General features: G+C 39.3%; 1 protein-coding gene and 1 long non-coding RNA gene across 7 annotated transcripts in view; one reads left to right on the forward strand and one right to left on the reverse strand.

The window, feature by feature from the left end:
• Nucleotides 1-823, forward strand: part of LOC133403552 (bromodomain-containing protein 4-like) — a 29,420-nt gene extending 28,597 nt beyond the window's left edge. For all 6 annotated transcript variants that reach the window (XR_009768703.1, XR_009768704.1, XM_061678492.1 and 3 more), the window contains one exon: nt 1-823. This exon is cut by the window's left edge and continues 624 nt beyond it. The gene's annotated coding sequence lies outside the window, so the exon portion shown is untranslated.
• The window catches only part of LOC133403553 (uncharacterized), a 30,810-nt gene extending 24,333 nt beyond the window's left edge, over nt 1-6,477 (reverse strand). Inside the window, exon 1 of the long non-coding RNA XR_009768705.1 lies at nt 6,390-6,477. This is a non-coding gene — a long non-coding RNA (uncharacterized LOC133403553). The remainder of the gene's footprint in view (nt 1-6,389) is intronic.
• Nucleotides 6,478-7,134: the final 657 nt, after the last annotated feature.

Here is a 7,134-nt window from a genome sequence, read left to right on the forward strand (position 1 = left end):
CGCTCTGGCCTGTATTGTCTGTGATGACACCCTACAAATTATACATATATATAAATAGATACATGAATATATATTCTATACAAGGATAAGTCAATGTAAGAGAACACGGGAGGAATTTGGTTTGTGTGTGCGCAAAGGGGGTGTCGATCTTTTGAGCGCTCTGCTTTTTGTTTTGTAGAATTTACTGTAAAAAAGAAAAAAAAACTTTTTTATGATGCTATTGAGGATTTTTTCTGTCTTGTTTCCCTCTCGGTCTGTTTTGTCCTCCCAGCACCCGCCCACTGAATGCCAAAACAGTTGAGTTCTGAAAGTCCATTCACGTTCTTTTACTTTATAAGAGGCTGTTTTAATTGCTTTATTTAATCTCCCTCTACACCCTTTTTAAATAAGAATATTTGCGCAGGATTTTTGCCCATGTCTTCTCTCCACTTTCATGCTTTTAACACCCGCTTCCCTATCAAAGTATCATTTTTCCGTCATGCTATACATGTTCAATCTTTTCAAGCCGCCTCACCCTCCAACGCCTCCAACTCTTTGTAGATTTTTCTTTCTGAAGTGTTTCCTTTGTGACTCGGCTTTCTGTACACTGGCCTGCACATCAATGAGTGTTTTAAACATTCTAATTAGTTGATCCCACCTCCCCGCCACCGCCTCCTTCTTTTATCTGTTTGTTTTTGGACTTTTATTTTGTTGTTCTTCCCTTCTTACGCCTCCCTTACCCCTCTCTCTAATTCAATTTATCCAGAACAACCTTGTTGTAATGTTGACATTGAGGTCAATAGATTCATCTTCAGACGATGGACATGTTTTTTTTTTTTTTTTTTTTAAAGAAAAATATTAAAATAATATTTAAAAAAAAAAACGTGTAGTGTGTTTGGGGTTTTTATTTGTATTTGTCATTGTTGGTTAAATAGCTGCTGTAGTGAAAAATCTCACTCACACTGAATTGACACTTCATTTGGTCCATATGCCCGATCACTTTCTGCCTTCATCAATTTTAATATTGCTCAGCTTTGATTGACAGGCAGCTGTTAATTGAACATTATGGTTTTAAACAGCTCTCTTTTTTTAAATTAGACCTGCTGTGTAACTTGTTTCACACAATTTAAGAGTTACCAGGTGTCTGAATAATTACAGCACTGTTGTCACACGTTCAAATCTGTTTTTGGGGTGGTACTGTCTCAATCATTACTGTGATTACCAGGACCAGTGCTAGTGTGTTGCTAACTTTTGTTGCCATGTATAGCAATATTTCCAACCCCTCAAAAAAAAAAGACTACAACCAAATGTACCGGCTTTTTTTTATAGTGTTATTGGAAACTCCCTCGAAATGTTTTTCTTTTTTTTTGCCTCGACTTGCCAGAAATTTTTTTTAGCACTAAATGGTGGCAGCAAACTTCACAATCAGCAGCAGACAGAAAACCAGGCTTCAATTTTTACCACTCCGTTTAAGTTAACTCTAAAACTAAACATAAATCAAAGAGTACGTATTTAACCAAACCACTTCACCAAATGTCTACCAGCTTACTGCAAAGACAATTGGAAACGCCATAAACAGGCTACTAAAACTAGCATTGGTATTGCAGTATATACTTTTACAACTTACATTTGAATACAAATGGTCGTGACAATACTCCACGCATATATTCTTTATCCTCTGTGAAAAGTGTCTATTATTGCACTTTAGTTGCGATGGTCTTACACTGCCCCGTGGTGTTTAAGACATGCACACTTGGAGCAGCACGATGTACTGTATTAGAGTAAAGCATGAAATCACAATCCACAAACAAGTACATTGCTGTAATTATTAAAAGCTGATGAAAATGGCATTTCAATAGAAAAGGATGACTGGATATGCGAGTTGTACAATTTTTCCAATATAACATACTGAGCACTATTAATGAAACATTTTCACTTTCACACTTTAAATTGTTGGCTGCTCCTAATTAATACACAAAATAACAGTCCCACTAAAATTACATAATTACATTACCATTTAAAAAAATAACTTTCCTGGAGTGTAACTGAAGTTTGCTTAGCAATTTAAAAAATTTCTCAAGCTGCTCAACCACCCAAGAACTCCTTTAACGCCCCCTAGAGGACGTACTCCCACTTTTGAAAGCTCATTGCTTGTGAGAGTTTTAATGCATTTAAATGAATTTAATTTCCACTCCCACAAGTCCTAAAAGTTTTCTGATCAAGATGGAAAATTGTCCACTAAACTACAGCTGAAATTAGATGTAACAACATCAGTGGCATCTCATAAAAGGAAGCAGACTCCTGAGACAAAAGCTTAGAAACTGAAACGCTGTACAGGATGTTCTTTTACAACCCGAGAGAGGATGTTGTGTTCGAACCAGCCAAAGGGTGCATAAAAGCAGACAACCGATCCTCCTGAACCCCCACCCGCCGCCTCCCCTTCCGACCGTCATCTGAGAGGTCTAATACAAAGATAAGACATGGACGTGTCAACGCAAACGAGAGTGGTGACGAGAGAAGCGTTGCTTGAGTGCCTTTTGGAAACTCCTGAAAACACAAAAACAAAATCTTTTAACTGGAACTTTCCAACTATAAAGAGAATGTGAATCAAAGTTGTTGTTGTTGTTTTTTTAACCAGGAAAATGAATCATGCACATTCCAAAGAGATCAATATGAAATAAATATACAAAGATTCTGCCTTAACAAACATAATACTGCTCAGGTTTGGACTTTCCCAGAGAAGTATTCATTTAGAGGAGATAATAATTGAAATAATTTTAACTCATGGAGACAGTAGTGCATACGGCTTTTTTTTAATTTTTTTTATAAATTGCTTACACTTGCAAGAGCAAACGAGATAAGCACTCAAGTATATATATATAAGGCTTAAAGCTGCTTAATGCCACTCCCAGCTGAATTTACGGTCAAACTAAACGAGCATTATGCATATATTTAAAACAACCAACCAACTGCCTAAACAAAGACTTGTAAGCTTAATACTGACAGAATGGAAAACGTCATTCATATGCTATGATTAGCGGTTTGAGTTTTAACAATATGGCAGTTTTAGAACCCTTTAACTCATTCAACATGGTTATTTGACTGATACAACCGTCAATGGCAATGAATTTTGAGCAACGGATATTTGAACACAAACGGTGGGGCAACATGTAGACAGACAGTATTCACATGCATATAGTCTTTATCCTCTGTGAAATAAAGACGAATATTGCAGGTTATTGCCTCAATGAGAACAGTGAGAACAGCAATGTTCACACTGCAGGTCAAAATTATTGTATTTTATTTATTTCTATTCCCCTACTCTAGGTGACATGTCAGATTTATTTTTTTTCATGTCAATGTGAACGGTACAATTCTGTTTTTGTTCCCCCCCCCATATCTGACCCAGGCATCTTTCGTATTTGAATGTAAATCGGATATGTATCGAGAATGGACGCGGAAGTCACGCTCACAAAATGTAACTTATCTTGGCACTGATGTCTCCTTTTAAGGAAACTCCCTGACACAAAGTAATATCGTTTCTTACAAATGTCAAAATAATCTTATTTTAAAAATAAAAGTCAAGTCCGACCTGGACAGGGGAATCTCCGTTTTTTGCTTCCATACAAAATTTGTACATAAATCGGCCATGCGCCATAGTCTATCACTAATCTGCACTAACAGTAGTAAAGTAATAGTTATTTGTTTGAAAACACTTAAAATAATATAACATTATTATGTTTGTGGAGGCAACCTTTTTTTGATACAGCTTTCGCATTGGAATGTTCACCACCATTGCTCCATCAACCGCAGAAGGTCTGCATCCATTCAAGAGTCTTAGGAGACGTGTGATGTCATCTTGAAAGAGTGAAAAGTATGCGGGGGGTTTACACACAAATGCTCAACAAACGCTGCACTCTACCCGTCGATGCCATTAAGAAGAGGTCGGGGATGGTAGTTGGGTCGGGGGGTGGGTCAAGTCAATGATGAGGGCAATCAAGACCCTCCCTAAAATCTATTCCAGATGACAATAAAGCAGCTCCGCATGTGATCCTCACACACACACAAAACATAAGAGTCACACATTGCGCAAGAGCTTACAATATTCTGATTAAAAAAAACACACACACATGGTCGCTCACTCGCACGCAACTCTCTAAGTCATCAGGCCTTCATCGCACTTCTGCCTTTCCTCAATCGTCTGTGGTCCCCCACCACTTCCTCTTCAAAGGTATAAATCCTGTTCTGACTTTCATTTTTTTTTTTATATAAATAGTCTTGTCCATCCTATCCAATCGCAGGGCACATAGACAAACAACCAGTCAAACTAAGACCTTAAGTACAATTTAGTCTTCAATGAACCTAAGGTGCATCTTTTTGGATTGTGGGAGGAAGCCGGGGTACCCGGTGAAAATCCACACAACCACAGGGGCATCATGCAAACTCCACACAGGAAGGCCAAAGGCCGGATTCGAACCCCCAACCTCAGAACTGTTAGGCGGATATGCTACCCATTCTCTGTTGTAAGTGGTATGGAAAATAGATGGCTGAATGGACCAAATGTTTTTTTTTTCTTCCAGCCTTGGTGGAAGTTTATTCATGACAAAGTGTGGTTCTTGGTTTGTAAAATGCCACAGATTCTATTGGCAATGGACCAAATTTTATTCTGCTATTTTTTTTTTTAAGTTTCTTAAAATGTATTCACTGTGATTGGCTGGCAACCAGTTCAGGGTGTACCCCGCCTCCTGCCCGATGATAGCTGGGATAGGCTCCAGCACGCCCGCGACCCTCGTGAGGAGACACAGCTCAGCTATCATCGGGCAGGAAGCGGGGTACACCCTGAACTGGTTGCCAGCCAATATTAGGGCACATAGAAACAAACAACCATTCATACTCACATTTACACCTAGGGGCAATTTAGAGACTTCAATTAACCTACCATGCATGTTTTTGGGATGTGGGAGGAAACCGGAGTGCCTGGAGAAAACCCACGCAGGCACGGGGAGAACATGCAAACTCCACACAGGCGGGGCCGGGGATTGAACCCGGGTCCTCAGAACTGTGAGGCTGACGCTCCAACCAGTCGTCCACCGTGCCCGTTCTAAAATACCACACATTTTACCGACGATGGAACACATTTTTTTATTTTTTATTTTAGTTTGTGTTTAATAATCTCTATTTTTAAAGGGCATTCATCGTTGTGAAAGGGTGATTCCAAAGAAGTTATCAACCACTTTGTTTTGCATATTACTGCCATCTCCAGGACTGGAGTAGAACAGTTTCAACTACAACTTGAGATTGTTGAATTTTACCTCCAAGACCTTTTTGAAAAAAAAAAAAACAATTGTAGCCAATGTTGAAAAACCCGTGCATTATTTTTTTGCAATATGGTCTTTTTTCATATTGCATTGGTTCGAGTCAGCACTCGAGCACGAGCTGGAAAATCTTAAGAGACATTTTTCCTGCATTAATCAGTATGCAATGTGGATTATTTCCATCTTCCACCCCTACTGGTGAGCCTGATCTGCCAAATAAAGGATGCTACGCGGGTACTGAGGGCATGGAGGCAGTCAATCAGCATCCCCTTGTTGCCGTGACGACAGGCCAAACATGCTGTCTGCGCTCCTGGACGGTAACAAGCATGGAAACTGTGACAGTTGCAGTGCGTACACAGATGAACACACTTACGCATTAGGAAAGTATACAGCCGTCATATCTGCCACACGCTAGCTAACCTTGGCGCCAGAAGCTGTCGTAAACAGGAAGTCATAACTGCATTTTCCTCACTAAACCCCCCGCCATCACTTCTTCTCACTCGCTCCGTGTCTACCGTGCAATCCTCCTGGTATTTCCTCATCGGCTTTTCCCGTCATTGTGGTCATGACACCGTTGGCCTGCCACAAACACTCCAAACAGCCAACTCAAGTGTTACGGTGAAGGTTCAACAGCCGTTAGTCAACCGTAAAAAGCAGTTCAAGTTGGATCCAGAGCAACGAGGGAATAAAATACAGTATATATAGGATTTTAATTGCAGCCTGAGCATCTGGTGACATGTTTTTACAAGACTTTCCAAGTTAAATGTAAATTACTGCACAGTGTGGATCAGATCCACATGGTCTGACACTAGCTTGTAGATATTTGTGTAAAAAAAAAATATTTTGAAAAGAGAATTCCCCCCCCCCAAAAAGGTATGATGTTTAGAGTGATTCCTGCACATTTAAAGGAGATGCGCATTTTTTTTTCAAAATGTAAAGTAGTCATTGTGCATTTTTTTCCTGCACATGTTTAAACAGTTCCCAGTTGTCTTGATAAAATGTCTGACAATACAATAACCCTAATATCAAGAAATCATAGCTCTCTGCACACCATATTTTGGAGCATTTTCAACTTTTCAATGCAGCTCAGCTTACCTTTTAACTCCGACATGAGAGCCGCGGTGTCGTACCTACGGTGTTTCGTGATAGTGTTTCAAATAGTGTTGCCTGGCCATTGCTTCGCCCAGCCTAGTTGATCATGTCATGGGCGAAGAAACGCAACCTGGGGGTGGTTACTGAAAAAAATGGCTCCACTGTTGAAAGCGCGGAACGGCTCGGTCGCAGACACATTTTCAGAAATAGGAAGTCAGACAAAATTTACTTTTGCACTTAATGGGTTAGAAGGCACTTTAGAGACTCAATTATTTGTGTTCAAGCCATTTAAAACGACATAGATAGATAGACATCTATCTATGTCGCTACATCAAGTGTAACCAGGAAGCTGCACACAAACAAATTCTTGAATGGCTGATGAAATCCACCCACTAAAACCATGGATTTAAAAGAAGAAATGCCCTTTAGACTATAACATTTGGAGCATAATATGCAATGTAAACATTAAAAATTAATAAATAAACACGAAGTACAGTACTGTAACGTGAATTCAGAGTTTTGTTTATAAATATATTATACATTTTTGAAGATAATTGCTGAAAACGTGCAAAGAACACATATATAAAATTGATGATACATATGTATTTTTTATTTTCCCATGACTCGAAGTAATGTGAAGACATCAGAAAGATGCTAGTTAAAGTAGCGTTCCTTTTTTTTCAGTGGGCGTCTTCACGCCCACAGCGTTTGAGAGCAGAGACAAGGACTTGATTTCTCACAATTTTGA

The sequence above is a fragment of the Phycodurus eques genome, chromosome 6 (genome assembly GCF_024500275.1).
Source record: "Phycodurus eques isolate BA_2022a chromosome 6, UOR_Pequ_1.1, whole genome shotgun sequence".
Classification (NCBI taxonomy): domain Eukaryota; kingdom Metazoa; phylum Chordata; class Actinopteri; order Syngnathiformes; family Syngnathidae; genus Phycodurus; species Phycodurus eques.